Raw genomic sequence first — 24,064 nt, forward strand, 5'->3', positions numbered from 1 at the left:
TGGGGGAATTTGATAGGAGCATTTTAATGCTACGTTTTAACTGCTATTTTCCTACATTTCCTGCGTTATTTCCTTAATAAAACTCTGTTTAGGAAAGTTTTCATTCTTTGATTGGGAAAGTTCCTAATTGTAGAAAGTTTCCGTTTTGTAGTTTCTATTTTCCATTTTTAGAAAGTTTCCATTTTAGTTTAGGAAAGTTTCCATTTCTTATTTTAGAAAGCTTCTATTTTCAGGTCTTTGGAATAAATAAGCTGAATTGAGTTCATAAATGGAAAGAGAAGCTTCATGAAGATGACATGGCAAGGAAATGACGTGGAAAATCAGAAAATATAATGCCAAGAGGAAATCAAGGAAGAGTTTTTAAAAAGGAAAATATATTTTCCTTGGGGATTAAATTTGCCGTGTAATACTTAAGGAAAAACAAGGTGACAACATGGGAATTAAAGATGATTGATTGAGGATTTCAAGGAGAGATTTTCTTGGGAGACTTTTATGGGAAGGAAATATTGTTGGAGGAATAATTTGGTGTGATTGCCAACGTGAAAATCAGAAATAATCAAGGAGATGACGCCAAGAGAGATTCAAGGGAGAAATAAAAGGAAAGAGAAAAAGGTGGAGACCAAGAAAAGCTGAAAACGTGTCTAGGTGCATCCCTAAATTCCCTAAAGGAATATTAGCCGAAATTCATGAAGAAAATCAGAATAATTCCAAGGAAATTCGGCAATTAAATATTAGGGAGGTATTTTAGAGAATTTTGATTGGTTGGAACACATCACACGGATTACTTGGCATTCTATGATTGGTTGGACTACATCACAAAGCTTACTTGGCGAATTCTCATTGGTGGAAGCTATGTGGAAATTTCTGATTGCTTTGTGAACCCTAGCCGTGCTCCTATATATACCCACCTCTTTGACGTTGAAAAAGGTTCCACATCCCTTAGAAAAATTCAGAAAAATTATATTGTTGCCGTGAGCTTCTCTCATTTTCTCTCCATCCTCTAAAGCAAGCCACGGAGTTCAAGCAAGGCCGAAGGGAGAAGAAGGAGCCGTGACTATTCCTCCACCATCCACCATTGAAGACTTGCTTTCAAGCTTCAAGGATCACAACAAAAATCATCCATCCTCATCTTCCATCCACGGTGTAATTCGACCTCTACTTTGTAACCTTTGTTTGAATTTCGTTGGTTTGCTTTAGTTGACATTCATGATTGAACAAATTTATTATTTCTGGAATTTTTATGATTAAATGAGAATTTTCAGATTCTATTATTGTAATTCGAGAGTTGCTTATGTGGGTTTGTTTAATTAAATTTGCGTTATAGATAACTTTTGTATTTTAATCTTATGTGGTTCGAAACACTTAGGGTTTCGATATAATTGGTGCTAGGTTTAAGAACATGAAATCGACTTTTCGTTTTGTGTAAACTTGAATCAAAGTAGTAAAGGTTTTGTACAAAGATCGAATTTAATTAACGAGGATTGCAATTAGGTGGACTTTTCCATACTAAGTTGTACACTTGAGTTGATAGCCTTTCTCTATGTGTAATGCGTTAAACATGACATGATTGACTAGCTTTCTAGGGTTTGATTGCATGTTTGATAGGATTAATCTAGGTGCTTTCCCTTAGGTTAATTAGCATTGAAAAGTAAAAAATGGGAATTCATTTGCTTTCGAATGTTTCACATGATCAACTCCTTTCTCATGACTTAGATGAACAATATTAGGGTTTGAATCAATTTTAATCATAAGTTTCGGTTTTGATCTTTGTTCTCTCATTCCATTCTTATTTTTATGTTTTTGCATTTTAATTGTTTTGTTAACCTAGTTTTATTTTTGAAAAACCAAAAACAAAATCCCCCCTTTTCGTGTAAAATGTTTATAGTTGTGAATATATTTGTGAATATTATACTTTGTTTTAATTTTAATTGTTTAATTGTTTGACAATGACAGGTGTACCCTCAATCCCCGGAATAGAACGATCCCTATTTGCTTATACTACTAACGATCTTTTCAGGGTTAAATTGCGCGCTTACTTTTAGCGTATCACTTTCTGATTTCAAAACCCGTCATGAACGTTGTCCCCTTCCTAGTCACCATCTCACATAGGCTATACTTACTAGGATAAGGGAAAAATTAAGTGCAAGACATTTTTCAAGTGTTGACAAAAACCGCCCACAACCTTAAGAGACCTAAATTAGGTGCTAATAAGGGGTTAAGGTTAATGTCAACAAAAGAGACTTCACCTATTCCATAATAGTTCATAATCCCTTACCAAAATCATACCTTAGTGGCGTTTTCATCACATGAAGACTTTTCAATCCCCGGCAACGGCGCCAAAAAATTGATACGCGCAAAAGCATCGTCAATTTAAACCCTGAAAAATATCATCGTTAGTATAGAGCAAATAGGGTATCGTTCAAAACCGGGGATTGAGGGTGCTAACATGTGAGAACAAATTAAAAGAAACATAGAATATACAAGTTACGAAAATAACAAGAACATTTACAAGTTACACAAAGTTAGAAGTTTACAAAGAAGAATTATGAAACAACAAAGAGTTAGAGAGCACACATACATGTTCACACGAATTAGAGAGCAAAGGAATGAGAGAAAGAAACGAAAATATACAAGTATATATATAGGCAATGCCGAAATTAGAGAGAAAACAAATTAGAAAAGGTTTTGGAAATCCCACTCCTATTTATACACAATTTACAAATCCATATCACATAGGGAATCCATATACAACAAGGATACATATTATTGACCAAGTCAAACAAGAAATCCTAAGTCAAAACTGATAGGAGCATTTTAAAGTGGTATTTTAATAGTTAATTCCTCACATTTTGCTTAGTTAATTCCTTAACGAATCGATTTTTAACTCAATTTCTATTTTCTTAGGTACATTGGAGTAAATGATGGTGAAATGAGCATTAGGTCCACACTTACCTATAAATGGTGGAGAAAAATGGAAATGTACTAAAATGTCAATTTTACACATTTTCCTACTCCGGCTAGGAGAAACCAAGCCAAGCAAGGAAGAAGGAGCGGCCGCCGGACCAAATGAACTTCAAATGAGCTGAAACTTTCCAGATCCATTCTACACATCCTAAGGATCATTTCTTATGAAGAGTGCCAGAGCTATAATTGAGTGGAAGGCCTTCAAACAGTCAGCCCAATTTCCTGCAGAAGCAAAACTGGAAAACTGGACCTGTAAGAGGTCCAGCAGCATTTCCAGCCCAAAGGCATGGAAATAAATTCTGAAATTTTACCAAAATGATCTACACTCATGGTAGATCATTTCATATGAAGAAGTCACGAGCCAAATCTGAAGTCCTGTTGGAGAAATAATTGAAGGAATAAAGGGGCAGAAACTGATCTAAAAACAGCTCAACACCACATGTTCAAGTTTCCTACCCACATGAAGAAAGCTAGATGCTTTTCTCTTTTTCCTTGGATATATTTTTCTGCTCCAATAGATCATCATCACTTCCATACTTCTGCACCTTCATGCCTTGCTTTCATTTCATCATTACTCCATCTTTTCCATATTTTACAAACCACTTTCATTATTTTTCTTCCATTTATCATTTCACTCTTCTTTTTCTTCCCTATATAAACACATTCTCCTCTCACTCTAAACCATTCCTTCATCCATTCCATCTTCTTTGTCTCTCCATTTCCTTTCCATTTTCCTTTCCAACATCCTCTAGGGCAAGCCACGAAGTTCAAGCAAGGCCAAGGAAGAGAAGAACCAAGCCGTGAGCATCATCATCCATCCTCCACCTTTGAAGCTTGCTTTCGAGTCTCAAAGGATTCAACGTTATTCACCCATCTTCATCTTCCATCCACGGTGTAATTCGACCTCTACTTTGTAACATTTGCTTTGTATTTCGTTGGTTTTGCCTTAGTTGACATATATGTTTGAACAATTGTTAATTTCTGGAATTTTATGATTAATTGAGAATTTTCAGATTCATATATTGTGATTCAAGAGTTGCTTATGTGGGTTTGTTTAATTAAATTTGCATTATGGATAACTTTTGTATTTTAATCTTATGTGGTTGCAAACACTTAGGGTTTCGATATAATTGGTGCTAGGTTTAAGAACATGAAATCGACTTTTCGTTTTGTGTAAACTTGAATCAAAGTAGTAAAGGTTTTGTACAAAGATCGAATTTAATTAAAGAGAATTGCAATTAGGTGGACTTTTCCATACTAAGTTGTACACTTGAGTTGATAGCCTTTCTCTATGTGTAATGCGTTAAACATGACATGATTGACTAGCTTTCTAGGGTTTGATTGCATGTTTGATAGGATTAATCTAGGTGCTTTCGCTTAGGTTAATTAGCATTGAAAAGTAAAAAATGGGAATTCATTTGCTTTCGAATGTTTCACATGATCAACTCCTTTCTCATGACTTAGATGAACAATATTAGGGTTTGAATCAATTTTAATCATAAGTTTCGGTTTTGATCTTTGTTCCTTCATTCCATTCGTATTTTTATGTTTTTGCATTTTTATTTGTTTTCTTAACTTAGTTTATTTTCGAATCCAAAATCCAAAATTCCCCCTTTTTCGTAAATATGTTTATACTTGTGAATATCTTTGTGTTTATATTACTTTGTTTTAATTTTAATTGTTTAATTGTTTGACAATGACAGGTGTACCCTCAATCCCCGGAATAGAACGATCCCTACTTGCTTATACTACTAATGATATTTATAGGGTTAAATTATGCGCTTGCTTTGAGCGTATCAATTTTTTGGCGCCGTTGCCGGGGAATTGAAAAATCACTTGTTTTTGTTTATAATTATTGTATATAAACTGTTTGAAACTTAGTTAATTAATTAACTAGGTTGTTTTTTTTTTTTTATTGTTGAATACGATTTTAATTGTAAGTTGTAAATTGAATGGAATAGGTGAAGTCGTGTTTATTAATATTGGCCTAAACCCCTTATTGGTACCTAGTTCAGGTCCCTTAAGGTTGAGGGCGGCCTTTATTAACATTCATTGAACTGTCTAACACACTTAGGACCTTTTACATCCTAGTAAGAATATCCTATGTGAGATGGTGTCTAGGAAGGGGACAACGTTCATGACGGGTTTTTGAATCCAGAAGTGCTTATAAATGGGCCTAGCTCATGCCAAAATGGATTTTTCCTCTTGTGTTCGCCCTCCCCTACCTGGCCATTTCAGTAAGGTTGCCCAACGGATGTAGGAGGGACTTTGTGTCTAGACGACTATACTTGGGCCGCACGTCCACTTGATTTACCGCTTGGAATTAGATTTGATATCAATAATGTTTATAACAAAAGAAATACTTGTGCATACTCTTTACGTGTAAATTATTTTGTTGTTTCACACTTTATACTTGTAAAAATACTTTTTTTACGTTTTATACTCACTTGTATACTTAACTTGTGTCTTATGTACAAAATACTTGTTAATTATACTTGTAGTTTGTAATTCATAGTTACTTGTTTATTTTTTTTTGTATTTCTTTGTTAATATTAAGTTACTAACTTTATTTAATGTAGGTACCGTCTGGCTGCAAGACGTAAAATACAAGCGCTGCTTGGGAGGCAACCCAATTCAAAATATAATCAGATTTGCTTTCTCTTCCCCTTTTACTCCTCCATTTTCTTTTTGTTTTAGTAGTTATTTTCGTAAATTCCATCCCTATATGCTTACTTATTTCATTGCATGCTTTTAATTGATTACATTGAGGATAATGCAATATTTAAGTGTGGGGGAAGGGATTTATATTTTTGTCTTTCATTTTGAATCCTATAAATATTTTTGTCTTTCATTTTGAGTCCTATAAATATTTTTGAGTCCTATATTTTAAAAAAAAATAAAAATAAAAATAATAATAAAAAATAAAAAATAAAAAATAAAAAAATAATAATAAAAAAATAAAAATAAAATAAAATGCATTCATTCAGTCTTATTAAATTCAGCTTTTTACAAAAAAAAAAATAAATAAATAAATAAATAATAATAAAATAATAAAAAAAAAATATCTCCCAAATTGTATATTTTGTATTTCTTAGTTAATTATAGTTACTAACTTTCTAATTTCTATTCTGTCTGGCTGAAAGACGTTAAACTCAAGCGCTGCTTGGGAGGCAACCCAATTCAGAAGTAGCTGTGAAGGAGTCTACCTACACAGATTTGCTTTCTCTTTCCCTATCTCTTTTTATTTTTTAATTTTTTCTCTTTTGTTTTTATTTTAGGATTTATTTTCATAAATGTCTTCTATCTATGCTTATTTGTTTCATTGCATGCTTATGATTGATTACATTGAGGACAATGCAATATTTAAGTGTGGGGGAAGGGATTTATATTTGAGTCTTTTATTTTGAGTCATATATATTGGAAAATACAAAAAAATCGAAAAATGTCAAAAATTAAAAAAATTTCGTTGATTTTATTTATTGAGTCTTAGTCCTTTGTTTTTATTTTTGAGTCATAGGATGCCCTTTTAACTGTCTAGGATGAGCTTATATCTCTGAAATTAAGGCTAAAAGAGGATCACAACATTGAGATGATTTTAACATGGTATTCTTTGGTTAATTGAGATATATGAAAAATGTATGCACTTGTAGTGGATATGGATTGCATGACCTTGGTACAGAATATGAGCATGTTAAGATGAGTTGTGATTCATAAAATCCATGTGAGATAATTGAACCATGTCCCTTTTTCTTGGAGTGAAATGAAAAATATATTCTTAATTTCTTGGCGATGTTTTGATGATCTCATTATTCTTTCATCTTGATTGACTGCTTGCCATAGATTAAGTTTAATTGACTAGAGAATGCTAGAATTCGCTCTTGTGCTTGTTGAGACGTGATATCAATACATGGCCCTGATTCTGGAAGGGATAGAGGTTCTCTAGGAATTACCACCATTGCTAAATAAACTTGTGTCCCCATTTGTGCCCGTCGTGGGACCCCCCTAGATAAACCCCTTTGAGCCTACATTAAGCCTTTTCTTTCATCACCCTAAAAATCCTTAACCCCTGAACCTTAGTATAGTGATAATCCTACCCTTTGTTCTAAAAACTTAGTGGAGCTATCTTTTGAGACATACTACATGGGTTTGGTGCTAAGGACGAAGATTGAGAAGAGGTGAAAGTTCAAGTGTGGGGATAGACTTGTCCATAAAGAAAAAGATATGTTGAAGCCGTGAAAAAATGAAAAGAAAAGAGAAAAATTGTGTACGGCTAAAAAGAAAAAGAAAGAAAAAAAATATATATGTTTATGGACTTTCATCCCCCATACTTAGTGATTTTGGAGTTTGCTTTGAATTGAAGGCCCACTACAGAAAAATTTGACCTTTGTCCATTTCACTAGAGTTCAAAGGAAGTTTAGAAGGAAGGTTGGGCCCAACATGAAGACATTAGCCCTTTTATTTTACCTCTATGGGTGTGGCGTTTTGAGTTGGTGGATTTCTAGAAGTCTCTCTACATCTGCATGAGCTCTGCTAGGTTTTTAGGATACTTTGACATTCCATACCTTTCATTTCTGAAAACTTTGAGCCTTAGCCCCATTACAACCCTTTGAGAAGACCTTCTTGATCCTTAAGATGGGACAGCCTTTGATGTGGAGATGAGTTACAAGAGTTGAACCTATGGCTTGGGTCCATTCGTGCAAGTAGTTGATATCCTTCATGAGATCTTTTGAAAAAAAAAAATTATATTCACAAAGTGCTTTTCGTTTCTTATATATGTGAGCTATTTGACTGCCTTAAAATATGTTCTCTCACATATAAATGAGTGATTATAAGCTTTTAAGCATTGCCTTGATCTGAGAGAAGAAAGAGTGGATATACCTTGTGAGGATATGAATCATACTTGTCTGAAGCATGCTAAGCTAAACCCCATCACCATTGTTACAACCAAGTCCTACTTGTGTATGTGTGGATCATATGTTTTAATTAACTCTCGAATGCTTAACATTGATTCTTGGTTGAGTGCTAATCTTGGTGTTGTGAAAGTAAGAGATTTCTGAGACAATATGTTAAAGGGCAATAGAGGTCTTTGTGATGTCAACATCTTGGTCTTTGTCTTTGAATTTACTCTTTTATGTGTGACATTTTTTTCTTTGTGTTTTGCTTTGTGTTTTACGTTTTTGGTTTCTTTGAGTCTTTGTGTTTTTGTTTCCATACTTAGTCATTTTTTTTCGTTGGTTTCTTTGTTTTGTGTCATAGTCTTTTTGGTTTGTTAGTTTTTGATTTTGCTAAGGGACTAGCAAAAGCTAAGTGTGGGGGAATTTGATAGGAGCATTTTAAAGTGGTATTTTAATAGTTAATTCCTCACATTTTGCTTAGTTAATTCCTTAACGAATCGATTTTTAACTCAATTTCTATTTTCTTAGGTACATTGGAGTAAATGATGGTGAAATGAGCATTAGGTCCACACTTACCTATAAATGGTGGAGAAAAATGGAAATGTACTAAAATGTCAATTTTACACATTTTCCTACTCCGGCTAGGAGAAACCAAGCCAAGCAAGGAAGAAGGAGCGGCCGCCGGACCAAATGAACTTCAAATGAGCTGAAACTTTCCAGATCCATTCTACACATCCTAAGGATCATTTCTTATGAAGAGTGCCAGAGCTATAATTGAGTGGAAGGCCTTCAAACAGTCAGCCCAATTTCCTGCAGAAGCAAAACTGGAAAACTGGACCTGTAAGAGGTCCAGCAGCATTTCCAGCCCAAAGGCATGGAAATAAATTCTGAAATTTTACCAAAATGATCTACACTCATGGTAGATCATTTCATATGAAGAAGTCACGAGCCAAATCTGAAGTCCTGTTGGAGAAATAATTGAAGGAATAAAGGGGCAGAAACTGATCTAAAAACAGCTCAACACCACATGTTCAAGTTTCCTACCCACATGAAGAAAGCTAGATGCTTTTCTCTTTTTCCTTGGATATATTTTTCTGCTCCAATAGATCATCATCACTTCCATACTTCTGCACCTTCATGCCTTGCTTTCATTTCATCATTACTCCATCTTTTCCATATTTTACAAACCACTTTCATTATTTTTCTTCCATTTATCATTTCACTCTTCTTTTTCTTCCCTATATAAACACATTCTCCTCTCACTCTAAACCATTCCTTCATCCATTCCATCTTCTTTGTCTCTCCATTTCCTTTCCATTTTCCTTTCCAACATCCTCTAGGGCAAGCCACGAAGTTCAAGCAAGGCCAAGGAAGAGAAGAACCAAGCCGTGAGCATCATCATCCATCCTCCACCTTTGAAGCTTGCTTTCGAGTCTCAAAGGATTCAACGTTATTCACCCATCTTCATCTTCCATCCACGGTGTAATTCGACCTCTACTTTGTAACATTTGCTTTGTATTTCGTTGGTTTTGCCTTAGTTGACATATATGTTTGAACAATTGTTAATTTCTGGAATTTTATGATTAATTGAGAATTTTCAGATTCATATATTGTGATTCAAGAGTTGCTTATGTGGGTTTGTTTAATTAAATTTGCATTATGGATAACTTTTGTATTTTAATCTTATGTGGTTGCAAACACTTAGGGTTTCGATATAATTGGTGCTAGGTTTAAGAACATGAAATCGACTTTTCGTTTTGTGTAAACTTGAATCAAAGTAGTAAAGGTTTTGTACAAAGATCGAATTTAATTAAAGAGAATTGCAATTAGGTGGACTTTTCCATACTAAGTTGTACACTTGAGTTGATAGCCTTTCTCTATGTGTAATGCGTTAAACATGACATGATTGACTAGCTTTCTAGGGTTTGATTGCATGTTTGATAGGATTAATCTAGGTGCTTTCGCTTAGGTTAATTAGCATTGAAAAGTAAAAAATGGGAATTCATTTGCTTTCGAATGTTTCACATGATCAACTCCTTTCTCATGACTTAGATGAACAATATTAGGGTTTGAATCAATTTTAATCATAAGTTTCGGTTTTGATCTTTGTTCCTTCATTCCATTCGTATTTTTATGTTTTTGCATTTTTATTTGTTTTCTTAACTTAGTTTATTTTCGAATCCAAAATCCAAAATTCCCCCTTTTTCGTAAATATGTTTATACTTGTGAATATCTTTGTGTTTATATTACTTTGTTTTAATTTTAATTGTTTAATTGTTTGACAATGACAGGTGTACCCTCAATCCCCGGAATAGAACGATCCCTACTTGCTTATACTACTAATGATATTTATAGGGTTAAATTATGCGCTTGCTTTGAGCGTATCAAAAACTAACTCTAACTACTTTTCCTAAAAAACACCAAAGCATCCCTAAAATTTAGGAACTCCAAAAAAACACAAAACAAAATCCTAAAAACCTCTAAATTAATTCCTAGAAAACACTAACACATATTTACTATTCACGGAGACACTATTCAAGAATTTTAAAAACATTTTTTTATTTTATTTTTTATATGAACATGCTACCTAAAAACTCTAAGTTAATTTTAATTATTTACAATTATACAAAAACACATAACATAAAAGATAGGGGGGTTTTTGAAGATTGAAAAACATAAATTTTCGAAAACAAATAAAAGATTAAAATCGTTTCTATACAAATGGTGGGAAAAGAAGAACTTTCGAAAACAATTCATCAAGAACAATCAAGATCAATTCATTCATGCATCCCTTAATCTTTATTAGTTATCATGAAATAATATCAACCAAGACACAAAGATCAACGCAACCAATGTCCCTTTTAACTTTCTTTCTTAGGTCAAATCGAAATAGCAACGCACCAAGACAATTTTATTTTGAAAAGTCGACATCACACAATCAAAGCAACTGCGTTGAAAATCCGTTTTCAAATCATTAAGTTCAAGAAAGAATTGATAAACATGCAAATCCAAGCACGTCACAACTTATCATTACATGCATAATTTGATTTCGACTCAAAGCAAGCCTTTACTACTTATTCGAATTAGGTTTCACAAAGCATCAAACCTAATTACTAGCTCATAACATGCAAGTATTCCTTTATTGGCCATTAAGACAACAGTTACATGCGTTTACCACAAAATCAGATTATTATTCCATTAAGTTGACAACTAACAAGACTCAAGAACACACAAACAAATCAAACATTGAAAATCATATCAAAATTGAATTCAAAAATCAGAAAGTTAACTCATGGTTTCGGTTTTTACACAAAGAAAATCAAAACAGAAATTCTATCTAACAAGTTACAAAACCGAGAAGAAAACATAGGTGAAGATGGTATGAACAACCCTTATACACGTCCCAAGGTCCAACGCAGATCCAAGGCGGCGGCACAAGATGAAGATCACGGCAAAGGATGGAGGATGGCACGGCTAGAACTTCCAAGATGCGAAAACCTGAAACTCAAGAGCAATCCGGTGAGAAACGAAATTGTGGAGAATAATGTGTGACTCTTGAGACGTCTAATACACTAGGTATATATAGGAGAACGTCTCAAAGCACTCCCAATTCGTTTCTACTTGACTTCTCCAAGTTTGTGTTGATTTAGAACTTGTTTGGCACAAAGCAGATTTCCGGCAGTCTTGACCTCAGTGCACTAAAACGACCATAACTTCTTCTAGAAAATAGATATCTCCGAGCTGTAAAAAGTTCTGGAAACTAGACATCTGTAGCTTTCCAACCATATAAAGATCATAATTGTCTGAGCTCTGAGCGATTTTCTATACTCTGTTGAAGTTGACTGATCTGCACAGGCAGTAATCCGAATCTGTAATGGATTTGACTTTTAAAGCACAACTTAAGTCCAACTCGGTTTTCCTTGCCATCACATGCCTCTCACATGTCTTCCACGCCTTATTGAAGAATGAAACGTCAAGAACTCCCTAGCACCTTCAAGAATCTCATGGCAATTCCAATCCGTACTCAACTAGAAATCCAAACTCCACATTGCTTTGAAATCCGAATTCCTTGTTGCTTTCTCTTCCATGTGCACGGCATATGATCATTCTTGAGACTTCTAGATACTTCATGAACGTTCCAAGGCTTTCCTAGTATGAGTAGAACTCCATATGCAAGTAGGTTTCCTAGCTGAATACTGCTTTCTTTTCCGAGATGCTTCTACACTCTTCCGGAACCTTCTTGAGTAATCCTTATCCAACAGGGACTCCTTGTCATACTAGTATTCCTTATCTGAGTAGAATTGGGTTTCCTTGTCCAAGTAGAACTCATAGTCCAAGTCAGCTTCAGACTCCTGCTTCAACTAGGATTCCTTTTCCTAGTCAAACTAGGAAAACTTCCATTTCTTCATTTCTTTCCATTTCTGCGCCACTTGTGCCTTCCTTAGCCATTTTTGGACTTTGAGACTCCATTTACACTTGTAAAACACTAACTAAGTTAAATTGATCAAGTTAAAAGAAATAACTTAGCAAAATATAGGGTTGAAACATTATAAACGTCGCATTTTATGCTCCTATCATGGTCTCTTGAAACTCGAAAGCAAGCTTCAAGGTTGGAGATGGATGATGGATGCTCACGGCTATGCTTCTTCTCCCTTGGCCTTGCTTGAACTCGTGGAGATGACTAGAGCATGGAGAAAGGACTTCAAAAGCTCACGGCAAAGAGAAGTATTTTCTGATTTTTCTAAGTTGTAGAACGTAAAAGAGAGGAGGGAACCTTGACGTCTAGAGGAGGTGAGTATATAGGGAACGGCCAAACTTGGTCTCCAAGCCGTGTAAACCTCATGGAATTAATCTGAAAATTCCACATAATTTCCTCCAATAATATCTTGCCAAATAAGCCCTATGACATGGTGCAACCAATCACAAAATTCCAATTTAATTTCCAATTAATCTTGGCCGAAATACCTTGAGAGAATTTCTGATTTTGTAGTTCAATTTCGGCCAACTTCCTTTAGAGAAAATAGGGAACGAATCTAGACGTCTTTTGAGAGCTTTTTGTGTTCAACACATATTCTCTTTCCTTTTATTTCTCCCTTGAATATCTCTTTGCCGAATTCTCTAGGGTTTTCCTTTGATTCAGACGGCAAATCCCTTCTTTTCCTCTTGGCTTGGACGGCAAGGAGTCTCCTAGGGTTTATCTTTCCATAAAAATTACCCTAGAAAATCTCAACCGAAATTCTCTTTGATAATTTCTGATTTTCACGCCACTTTCTTGTTTCTCTCTTAGGATTTCACGGCAACAACATCTCTAGGGTTTCATCCTTGCGTCACAAACCCTAATTCCATGGGCTTTCATGGGCCTTGATCCATTTTGCCGAAAATCCACTTCATTCTTGAGAGTTCTTGGGCCTTGTTGCTTCTTATTCAAGCCTTGTCACCTTCCAACGTCATGACACTTCATTTTTCTATTTCTTTTTCATAGTAACGTTGGAAACTTCATTGGTAAGCTTTCCTCCTTTTCGCAGGGTTTCCTGGTTGAAATAGGAGAACTTCTTTTCTTCATTTCTGCTCATTTCTGTGGTCCATTGTTTCTCATTTTTGCTCCCCTTGGTGTTCGCAAGCTCCTCTTTCCATTTGTGAGTTCATTTCCCCTTTTTAGGTCGGAGGTCCTGAAAATAGAAACTAGTAAGAAAAATAGAAATTTTCCTAAAATGAAAAATGGCAACTTTCCTAAACTGAAAATGGGAAACTTTCTAAAAATGAAAAATAGAAACTACCGAAAATGGAAACTTACTAAAAATGATAAATAGAAACTACAAAAATAGAAACTTTCCTAAACAGAGTTTTACTAAGGAAATGACGCAAGAAATGTAGGAAAAAGCAAGTAAAACGTCGCATTAAAATGCTCCTATCACCTAGGGTGCCTCTATCCTTTCCAGAATCAGGGCCATGTATTGATATAACGTCTCAATAAGCACAAGAGCGAATTCTAGCATTCTCTAGTCCATTAAACTTAATCTATGGCAAGCAATCAATCAAATGAAAGAATAATGAGATCATCAAATTATCGCCAAGAAAATAAGAGTATTTTTTTTTTTTCATTTTCACTCCAAGAAAAAGGAACATGGCTCAAATATCTCACATGGGCTTTATGAATCAAAACTCATCTTAACATGCTCATATTCTGTACCAAGGTCACAAATCCATATCCACTACTCATGCATATGCTTTTCATATATCTCAATTAACCAAAGAATACCATGTTAAAATCATCTCAATATTGTGATCCTCTTTTAGCCATAATTTCAGAGATATAGAATCATGCTAGACAGTTGAAAGGACATCCTATGACTCAAAACAAAAACAAAAGCAACGAAATTTTTTTTATTTTTGACATTTTTCGATTTTTTTGGTAGTTTTCAATATATAGGACTCAAAATAAAAGTATAAATCCCTTCCCCCACACTTAAATATTGCATTGTCCTCAATGTAATCAATCATAAGCATACAATGAAACAAATAAGCATATAGGGATGGAATTTACGAAACCAAAAACAAAAGAGAAAAATTGAAAAATAAAAAGAAATAGGGAAGGAGAAAGCAAATCTGTGTTTGTAGACTCCCTCACAGCTTCTTCTGAATTGGGTTGCCTCCCAAGCAGCGCTTGAGTTTAACGTCTTTCAGCCAGACGGAATAGAAATTAGAAAGTTAGTAACTATAATTAACTAAGAAATACAAAATATACAAACAAGTTTAACTGTGAATTACAAACTACAAGTAAAATTAGCAAGTACATTGTACACAAGACACAAGTTACCTACACAAGTGAGTAAAAAAAAAAACATGAAAAATATTTACACAAATGTTTTTTTTTTTTTTTTTAGTGTATCACAACATTTTGTTACATTTTCTTTTGTCATAAATATTATTGATATCAAATCTAATTCCAAGCGGTAAATCAAGTGGACGTGCGGCCCAAGTATAGTCGCCTAGACACAAAGTCCCTCCTACATCCTTTGGGCAACCTTACTGAAATGGCCAGGTAGGGGAGGATGACCACAAGAGGCAGAATCCATTTTGGCATGAGCTAAGCCCATTTGTAAGTACTTCTGGATTCAAAAACCGTTATGAACGTTATCCCCTTCCTAGACACCATTCCACATAGGCTATACTTACTAGGATGAAAAAGATCATAAGTGTGAAGACAGTTCAACAAGTGTTAATAAAGGCCGCCCTCAACCTTAAGGGACCTGAACTAGGTACCAATAAGTGGTTTAGGCCAATATTAACAAAAGAGACTTCACCTATTCCATTCAATTTACAACTTAAAATTAAAACTCATATTCAACAATATAAAAAACAACCTGATAGGAGCATTTTAATGCGACGTTTTACTTGCTTTTTCCTACATTTCTTGCGTTATTTCCTTATTAAAACTCTGTTTAGGAAAGTTTCCATTCTTTGATTGGGAAAGTTCCTATTTGTAGAAAGTTTCTATTTTTGTAGTTTCTATTTATCATTTTTAGTAAGTTTCCATTTTCGGTAGTTTCTATTTTTCATTTTTAGAAAGTTTCCCATTTTCAGTTTAGGAAAGTTGCCCTTTTTCATTTTAGGAAAGTTTCTATTTTTCTTATTAGTTTCTATTTTCAGGACCTCCGAGCTAAAAAGTGGAAATGAACTCACAAATGGAAAGAGGAGCTTGTGAACACCAAGGGGAGCAAAAATGAGATGCAAAGGACCACACAATTGAGCAGAAATGAAGAAATGAAGCTTTCCTGGTCCAACCAGGAAATCCTGTTCGAAAGAGGAAATTGTGTGAAGCAAAACTCTGAAGCCCATTGAGATGTTGATAGGAGCATTTTAAAGTGGTATTTTAATAGTTAATTCCTCACATTTTGCTTAGTTAATTCCTTAACGAATCGATTTTTAACTCAATTTCTATTTTCTTAGGTACATTGGAGTAAATGATGGTGAAATGAGCATTAGGTCCACACTTACCTATAAATGGTGGAGAAAAATGGAAATGTACTAAAATGTCAATTTTACACATTTTCCTACTCCGGCTAGGAGAAACCAAGCCAAGCAAGGAAGAAGGAGCGGCCGCCTGACCAAATGAACTCTAAATGAGCTGAAACTTTCCAGATCCATTCTAGACATCCTAAGGATCATTTCTTATGAAGAGTGCCAGAGCTAGTTTTGAGTGGAAGGCCTTCAAACAGTCAGCCCAATTTCCTGCAGAAGCAAAACTGGAAAACTGGACCCGTAAGGAGTCCAGCAGAGATTCTGGCCCAAAGGCATGGAAATAAATTCTGAAATTTTACCAAAATGATCTACACTCATGGTAGATCATTTCATATGAAGAAGTCACGAGCCAAATCTGAAGTCCTGTTGGAGAAGTAATTGAAGGAATAAAGGTGCAGAAACTGATCTAAAAACAGCTCAACACCACATGTTCAAGTTTCCTACCCACATGAAGAAAGCTAGATGCTTTTCTCTTTTTCCTTGGATATATTTTTCTGCTCCAATAGATCATCATCACTTCCATACTTCTGCACCTTCATGCCTTGCTTTCATTTCATCATTACTCCATCTTTTCCATATTTTACAAACCACTTTCATTATTTTTCTTCCATTTATCATTTCACTCTTCTTTTTCTTCCCTATATAAACACCTTCTCCTCTCATTCTAAGGACATTCCTTCATCCATTCCATCTTCTTTGTCTCTCCATTTCCTTTCCATTTTCCTTTCCAACATCCTCTAGGGCAAGCCACGAAGTTCAAGCAAGGCCAAGGAAGAGAAGAACCAAGCCGTGAGCATCATCATCCATCCTCCACCTTTGAAGCTTGCTTTCGAGTCTCAAAGGATTCAACGTTATTCACCCATCTTCATCTTCCATCCACGGTGTAATTCGACCTCTACTTTGTAACCTTTGCTTTGTATTTCGTTGGTTTTGCCTTAGTTGACATATATGTTTGAACAATTGTTAATTTCTGGAATTTTATGATTAATTGAGAATTTTCAGATTCATATATTGTGATTCGAGAGTTGCTTATGTGGGTTTGTTTAATTAAATTTGCATTATGGATAACTTTTGTATTTTAATCTTATGTGGTTGCAAACACTTAGGGTTTCGATATAATTGGTGCTAGGTTTAAGAACATGAAATCGACTTTTCGTTTTGTGTAAACTTGAATCAAAGTAGTAAAGGTTTTGTACAAAGATCGAATTTAATTAAAGAGAATTGCAATTAGGTGGACTTTTCCATACTAAGTTGTACACTTGAGTTGATAGCCTTTCTCTATGTGTAATGCGTTAAACATGACATGATTGACTAGCTTTCTAGGGTTTGATTGCATGTTTGATAGGATTAATCTAGGTGCTTTCGCTTAGGTTAATTAGCATTGAAAAGTAAAAAATGGGAATTCATTTGCTTTCGAATGTTTCACATGATCAACTCCTTTCTCATGACTTAGATGAACAATATTAGGGTTTGAATCAATTTTAATCATAAGTTTCGGTTTTGATCTTTGTTCCTTCATTCCATTCGTATTTTTATGTTTTTGCATTTTTATTTGTTTTCTTAACTTAGTTTATTTTCGAATCCAAAATCCAAAATTCTCCCTTTTTCGTAAATATGTTTATACTTGTGAATATCTTTGTGTTTATATTACTTTGTTTTAATTTTAATTGTTTGACAATGACAGGTGTACCCTCAATCCCCGGAATAGAACGATCCCTACTTGCTTATACTACTAATGATATTTATAGGGTTAAATTATGCGCTTGCTTTGAGCGTATCAGATGTGTGACCGAAATTATGATGGACATGACGTTGGAGACATCAAGGCTTGAAGAGGACGCAAGAAGGCCCAAGAATTATCAAGCAAGATGGACTTTCGGCAAAAGTGGATAAAGCCCATGTAAACTAGGGTTTTTGTGACGTCAAAGAGACAGAGTTGATGTTAAACCCTAATGTGCCGTTCAAAGAGAGAGAGTTGCCGTCCAATACTAAGAGATAAACAAGGAGTTGGCGTGAAAAATCAGAAATATAAAAGAAGATTTCGGTGGAGATTTTCTAGGGCAATTTTTATGGAAGGATAATATTCTTGGAGAGTTATTTTGTGACTATGCCGTGAGAAATTAAGAGAGATGATAGGAGCATTTTAATGCGACGTTTTAACTGCATTTCCTTACATTTCTTGCGCCATTTCCTTAGTAAAACTCTGTTTAGGAAAGTTTCCATTCTTTGATTGGGAAAGTTCCTATTTGTAGAAAGTTTCCATTTTTCTTAGTTTCTATTTTCCATTTTTAGAAAGTTTCTATTCTTGTAGTTTTCATTTCTCATTTCTGGCAAGTTTCTATTTTTCATTTTTAGTAACTTTCTATTTTTCATTTTTTAGTAAGTTTCTATTTTTCAAATTAGGAAAGTTTCTATTTCTCATACTAGTTTCTATTTTCAGGACCTCCGAGCTAAAAAGTGGAAATGAACACACGAATGGAAAGAGGAGCTTGCGAACGTCAAGGGGAACAAAAATGAAGAACATTGAACCACACATTTGAGCAGAAATGAAGAAACAAGCTTTTGATGCGCTCAGAGCAAGCGCATAATTTAACCCTGAAATGTCATTAGTAGTATAGAATAAATAGGGATCGTTCTATTCCGGGGATTGAGGGTACACCTGTCATTGTCAAACAATTAAACAATTAAAATTAAAACAAAGTATAATATTCACACACATATACACTATTTACGAAAAAGGGGGGTTTTTGATTTTGGTTTTTCTGAAAATTAAACTAAGTTAACAAAATAATTAAAATGCTAAAACATAAAAATATAAATGGAATGCAAGAACAAAGATCAAAATCGAAACATATGATTAAAATTAATCCAAGTTCATCATTGTTCATCATAGTCATGCAAGAGGAATTGATCATGTGAAACGTTCAAAGCAAACAATTTCCCATATTTTACTTTCAACGCTAATTAATCTAAGTGAAAGCACATAGACTAATCCTATCAAACATGCATTCAAACCCTAGAAAGCTAGTCAATCATACATGTCTAACGCATTAAGCATCTAGAAAGGCTATCAATTCAAATGTGCAACTTAGTATGAAAAAGTCCACCTAATTGCAATCTTCTTTGATTAAATTCGGTTTTTGTACAAAACCTTTACTACTTATTGATTCAAGAACACAAAACCAAAAAGTTGATTCATGTTCTTAAATTCGTAGCACCAATTATATAAAAACCCTAGGTGTTTGCAACCACATAAGATTAAAATACAAAAGTTATCTATCATGCAAATTTAATCAAACACTCACACATAAGCAACCATAAATCGCAAAACATGAATCTGAAAATTAACAATTAATCATAGAATTTCAGAATTCGAAACTTGTTCAAACACATGTGTCAACTAGGGCATAACCAACGAAAATACAAACAAAGTTACAAGGAGAATCGGATTACACCAAGAGATGGAGATGGGATGAATGGTCTCTTGAATTTCGAAAGCAATCTTCAAGGTGGAGGATGGATGGTGTTCACGGCTTGTCTTCTTCTTCCTTGGCCTTGCTTGCACTTCGTGGTTGCCCTAGAGGATGGAGAAGAGCACGGCTAGGCTAGAGAGTTTTCTGAATTTTTCTCAAAGTGTAAATTGTATGGGGAGGGGCACCTTGACGTTGAGAAGAGGGGAGACTATATAGGGAACGGCAACTTGGTCTCCAAGGCCGTGCAAAACCCTAGAGAAACTCACGGCAACAATGTCTAACTCCACATAATTTCCTCCAATAGAATCTTGCCAAGTAAGCCCTATGACATGTATCAACCAATCACATAATTTTCTAGAATATTTCCCTTGATTTTCTTGCCGAAATACCATGATAATATTCTGATTTTATCTCTTGAAATTCGGCAACAACTCCTTTAGAGAATATAGGAATGTATCTAGACTTCCTTTGAGAGCTCTTTGTCTTCAACACATATTCTCTTCCCTTAAAAGTCTCCCAATAAAATCTCCACGAAATCTTCTTATTATTTTCTGATTTTCACGGCAAGACTCCTTCTTTCTCTCTTGCTTTGGACGGCAAACCTTTCTAGGGTTTCTTCCATGCATCACAAACCCTAATTGCTTGGGCCTTGATGGGCCTTGATCCATTTTGCCGAAAATTCAAAGTATTCTTGGGCTTCGTTGCTTCATCTTCAAGCCTTCTTATTTTCCAACGCAAAACACTTCATTTCTTTCATTTCTTTTCATAGTTGCGTTGGAAACTTCATTGGTAAGCTCTCCTCCAGTTCGCAGGATTTCCTGGTTGCACTAGGAAAGCTTGTTTCTTCATTTCTGCTCAAATGTGTGGTTCAATGTTCTTCATTTTTGTTCCCCTTGACATTCGCAAGCTCCTCTTTCCATTCGTGTGTTCATTTCCACTTTTTTAGCTCGGAGGTCCTGAAAATAGAAACTAGTATGAGAAATAGAAACTTTCCTAATTTGAAAAATAGAAACTTACTAAAAAATGAAAAATAGAAAGTTACTAAAAATGAAAAATAGAAACTTGCCAGAAATGAGAAATGAAAACTATAAGAATAGAAACTTTCTAAAAATGGAAAATAGAAACTAAGAAAAATGGAAACTTTCTACAAATAGGAACTTTCCCAATCAAAGAATGGAAACTTTCCTAAACAGAGTTTTACTAAGGAAATGGCGCAAGAAATGTAAGGAAATGCAGTTAAAACGTCGCATTAAAATGCTCCTATCAGCTTTCCTAGTGCAACCAGGAAATCCTGCGAACTGGAGGAGAGCTTACCAATGAAGTTTCCAACGCAACTATGAAAAGAAATGAAAGAAATGAAGTGTTTTGCGTTGGAAAATATGAAGGCTTGAAGATGAAGCAACGTGGCCCAAGAACTCTCAAGAATGAAGTGGATTTTCGGCAAAATGGACCAAGGCCCACCAAAGCCCATGACATTAGGGTTTGTGACGCAAAACCCTAAACCTAAAGTTGTTTTGCCGTGAAAACCAAAGGGAGGAGAGAGAAGTGGCGTGAAAATCAAGCAAGGATAAAGAAGATTTCGGCAAAGAGATTTCTTAGGGAGATTTTAAAGGAAAGAGAATATGTGTTGAACTCGAAAACCTCTCAAAAGAAGTCTAGATACATTCCTTGAAACCCTAAAGGAAGTTTGGCCGAATTGGAAGTGCAAAAATCAGAAAATTCTCAAGGTATTTCGGCAAGAAAATCAAGGGAAATATTCTAGGAAATTATGTGTTTGGTTGAGACACATCATAGGGCTTACTTGGCAAGATTTCATTGGAGGGAATTATGTGGAGTTAACAAGTCTTTGCCGTGAGTTTCTCTAGGGTTTTGCACGGCCTTGGAGACCAAGTTGCCGTTCCCTATAGTCTCCCCTCTTCTCAACGTCAGGGGTTCCTCTCCGCATACAATTTACACTTTGAGAAAAATTCAGAAAACTCTCTAGCCTAGCCGTGCTCTTCTCCATCCTCTAGGGCAACCACGAAGTGCAAGCAAGGCCAAGGAAGAAGAAGACAAGCCGTGAACACCATCCATCCTCCACCTTGAAGATTGCTTTCGAAATTCAAGAGACCACATCACCTTTTCGTTCATCACCATCTCCATCTCTTGGTGTAATCCGATTCTCCTTGTAACTTTGTTTGTATTTTCGTTGGTTATGCCTTAGTTGACACATATGTTTGAACAAGTATTGTTTTCTGAAATTTTATGATTAATTGTTAATTTTCAGATTCATGTTTTGCGATTTATGGTTGCTTATGTGTGAGTGTTTGATTAAATTTGCATGATAGAAATCTTTTGTATGATAATCTTGAATGGTTCGAAACATTTAGGGTTTTTATGTGAATGTTGCTATGAATTTAAGAACATGAATCAACTTTTTGGTTTTGTGTTCTTGAATCAATAAGTAGTAAAGGTTTTGTACAAAAACCGAGTTTAATCAAAGAAGATTGCAATTAGGTGGACTTTTTCATACTAAGTTGCACATTTGAGTTGATAGCCTTTCTAGGTGCTTATTGCGTTAAACATGTATGATTGACTAGCTTTCTAGGGCTTGAATGCATGTTTGATAGGATTAGTCTTTGTGCTTTCACTTAGATTAATTTAGCATTGAAAAGTAAAAGATGGGAATTGTTTGCATTCTAACAATTTACATGATCAACTCCTCTTGCATGACTATGATGAACAATGATGAACTTGAATCAATTTTAATCATGAGTTTCGACTTTGATCTTTGTTCTTGCATTCCATTTGTATTTTTATGTTTTTGCATTTTAATTAGTTTGTTTACTTTATTTATTTTCGAAAGAAACCAAAATCAAAAATACCCCCCTATTTAGTGAATAGTGTATATGTGTGAATATTATACTTTGTTTTAATTTTAATTGTTTAATTGTTTGACAATGACAGGTGTACCCTCAATCCCCGGAATAGAACGATCCCTATTTACTTATACTACTAATGACATTTCAGGGTTAAATTATGCGCTTGCTTTGAGCGTATCAATTTTTGGCGCCGTTGCCGGGGATTGAAAAATCATTTGTCATATTGTGAATATTTGTTTTATGTATATTGCGATTTAAAAAAAAAAAAAATTTACTTGTTAATTATTTTGTAATTGTCGAAAATTAGTTAAAAAACTACTTAGGTTGTTATTTGTATTATTGAACACGAGTTTAATTGTGGGTTGTAAATTAAAGAAGGAATAGGTGAAGTCGTGTTTATTAATATTGGCCTAAACCCCTTATTGGTACCTAGTTCAGGTCCCTTAAGGTTGAGGGCGGCCTCTATTAACATTCATTGAACTGTCTAACACACTTAGGACCTTTTACATCCTAGTAAGAATATCCTATGTGAGATGGTGTCTAGGAAGGGGACAACGTTCATGACGGGTTCTGGATTCAGAAGTGCTTACAAATGGGCGTAAACCTCAATGAGGGAGTAGCCTATGCCAAAATGGATCCTACCTCTTGTGTTCGCCCTCCCCTACCTGGCCATTTCAGTAAGGTTGCCCAACGGATGTAGGAGGGACTTTGTGTCTAGACGATTATACTTGGGCCGCATGTCCACTTGATTTACCGCTTGGAATTAAATTTGATATCAATAGTATTCATAACAAAAGAAAATGTTGTGACACTTAAGGTATATTGGATTAAACATAATCTTGGAAGGGTAGCTGTTTCAGTCCCATTGCACAACAAGATTCCCTGTTCCCGTACCTAAGTGTTGAAAGTAATTAAAAAAAAAAAAAAAAAAAAAAAAAAAAAAGATTTGTGAATAGTGACGTTTTGTTTATGTGTTTTGTGTGAAAGTTTTGTGTCTAACTATACTTGTAAAGAATTAGAATTAAAGAAAATAAAAAATGGAGTTATAAATTTTGTTAATTACTTAATTGTTGTGAGTGTGTAAAATCGTATGAGTAGACAAGGGCCCTTTTGTTAATATTGGCCTTAACCCTTCATTCGTACCTTTCTAAGGTCTTATGAGGTTGAGGGCGGCCTTTATTAGCACTTGGAGAACAGTTTAACACATGAGTAATTTCCCAGCTGAGTAAGGGGCATTACAGATGGTGTCTTAGGTTGAGACCCTGGGTGATGGGTTCAAATTGGATCTCAGAGATACTACAGACTGTGCGTGTTCCACAATGTGGAAGTAGCCAATAGGGGCGTAAACCTCAATGAGGGAGTAGCCTCCGTAGTATCACCAAAATGAGTCCTCCCTCTCACTTACTTCTTAATCTGGCTATCTGGCCTTCTGAAACAAAGGAAAGTGACTTATGTCTAAGCGACTATCCCTATATCGTATCTCACCCATAGTAGTGGTTTCTATTGGGCTCGACTTACAACTTGGAATCAATTGAGTTATTAACTTTATTTATGATAGTTCCATGACAAAAATAAAATACTTGTACATAACCTTCAATTGTAAATTGGTCTGTTTTCTTACTTCTCTTACTTGTACAAAATTTGGAAGTCTCTTTTGTTGCATTGTGAATAGTGACGTTTTTGTATAAAGATTAACTTGTATTTCTTGTCTTTTGTAAGTTACTAACTTTTGTAAATCATAATGTTGTTCAGACTCTCCATGAATGTCCGAGCCTTCTAAACTCCTTAGCAGGAAAGAGATTGAAGAAAGGCTCGCTCGTTTGAAAAATCCTCCTACACTTGAGTACAG

At 34.8% G+C, this 24,064-nt stretch overlaps 2 long non-coding RNA genes and 1 pseudogene across 2 annotated transcripts; 2 read left to right on the plus strand and 1 right to left on the minus strand.

Moving 5' to 3' along the window:
• LOC133744531 (uncharacterized) overlaps nucleotides 1–24,064 on the minus strand; it is a 125,138-nt pseudogene that overhangs the window by 42,298 nt on the left and 58,776 nt on the right.
• Nucleotides 2,809–5,575, plus strand: LOC133746207 (uncharacterized). Its single transcript, XR_009864025.1, has 2 exons — nucleotides 2,809–3,858; nucleotides 4,668–5,575. It is a non-coding gene; the product is annotated as an uncharacterized LOC133746207 (long non-coding RNA).
• Nucleotides 15,647–16,890, plus strand: LOC133706770 (uncharacterized). Its single transcript, XR_009844713.1, has 2 exons — nucleotides 15,647–15,727; nucleotides 15,810–16,890. It is a non-coding gene; the product is annotated as an uncharacterized LOC133706770 (long non-coding RNA).

The sequence above is a fragment of the Rosa rugosa genome, chromosome 4 (genome assembly GCF_958449725.1).
Source record: "Rosa rugosa chromosome 4, drRosRugo1.1, whole genome shotgun sequence".
In the NCBI taxonomy this organism is placed as follows: Eukaryota; Viridiplantae; Streptophyta; class Magnoliopsida; order Rosales; family Rosaceae; genus Rosa; species Rosa rugosa.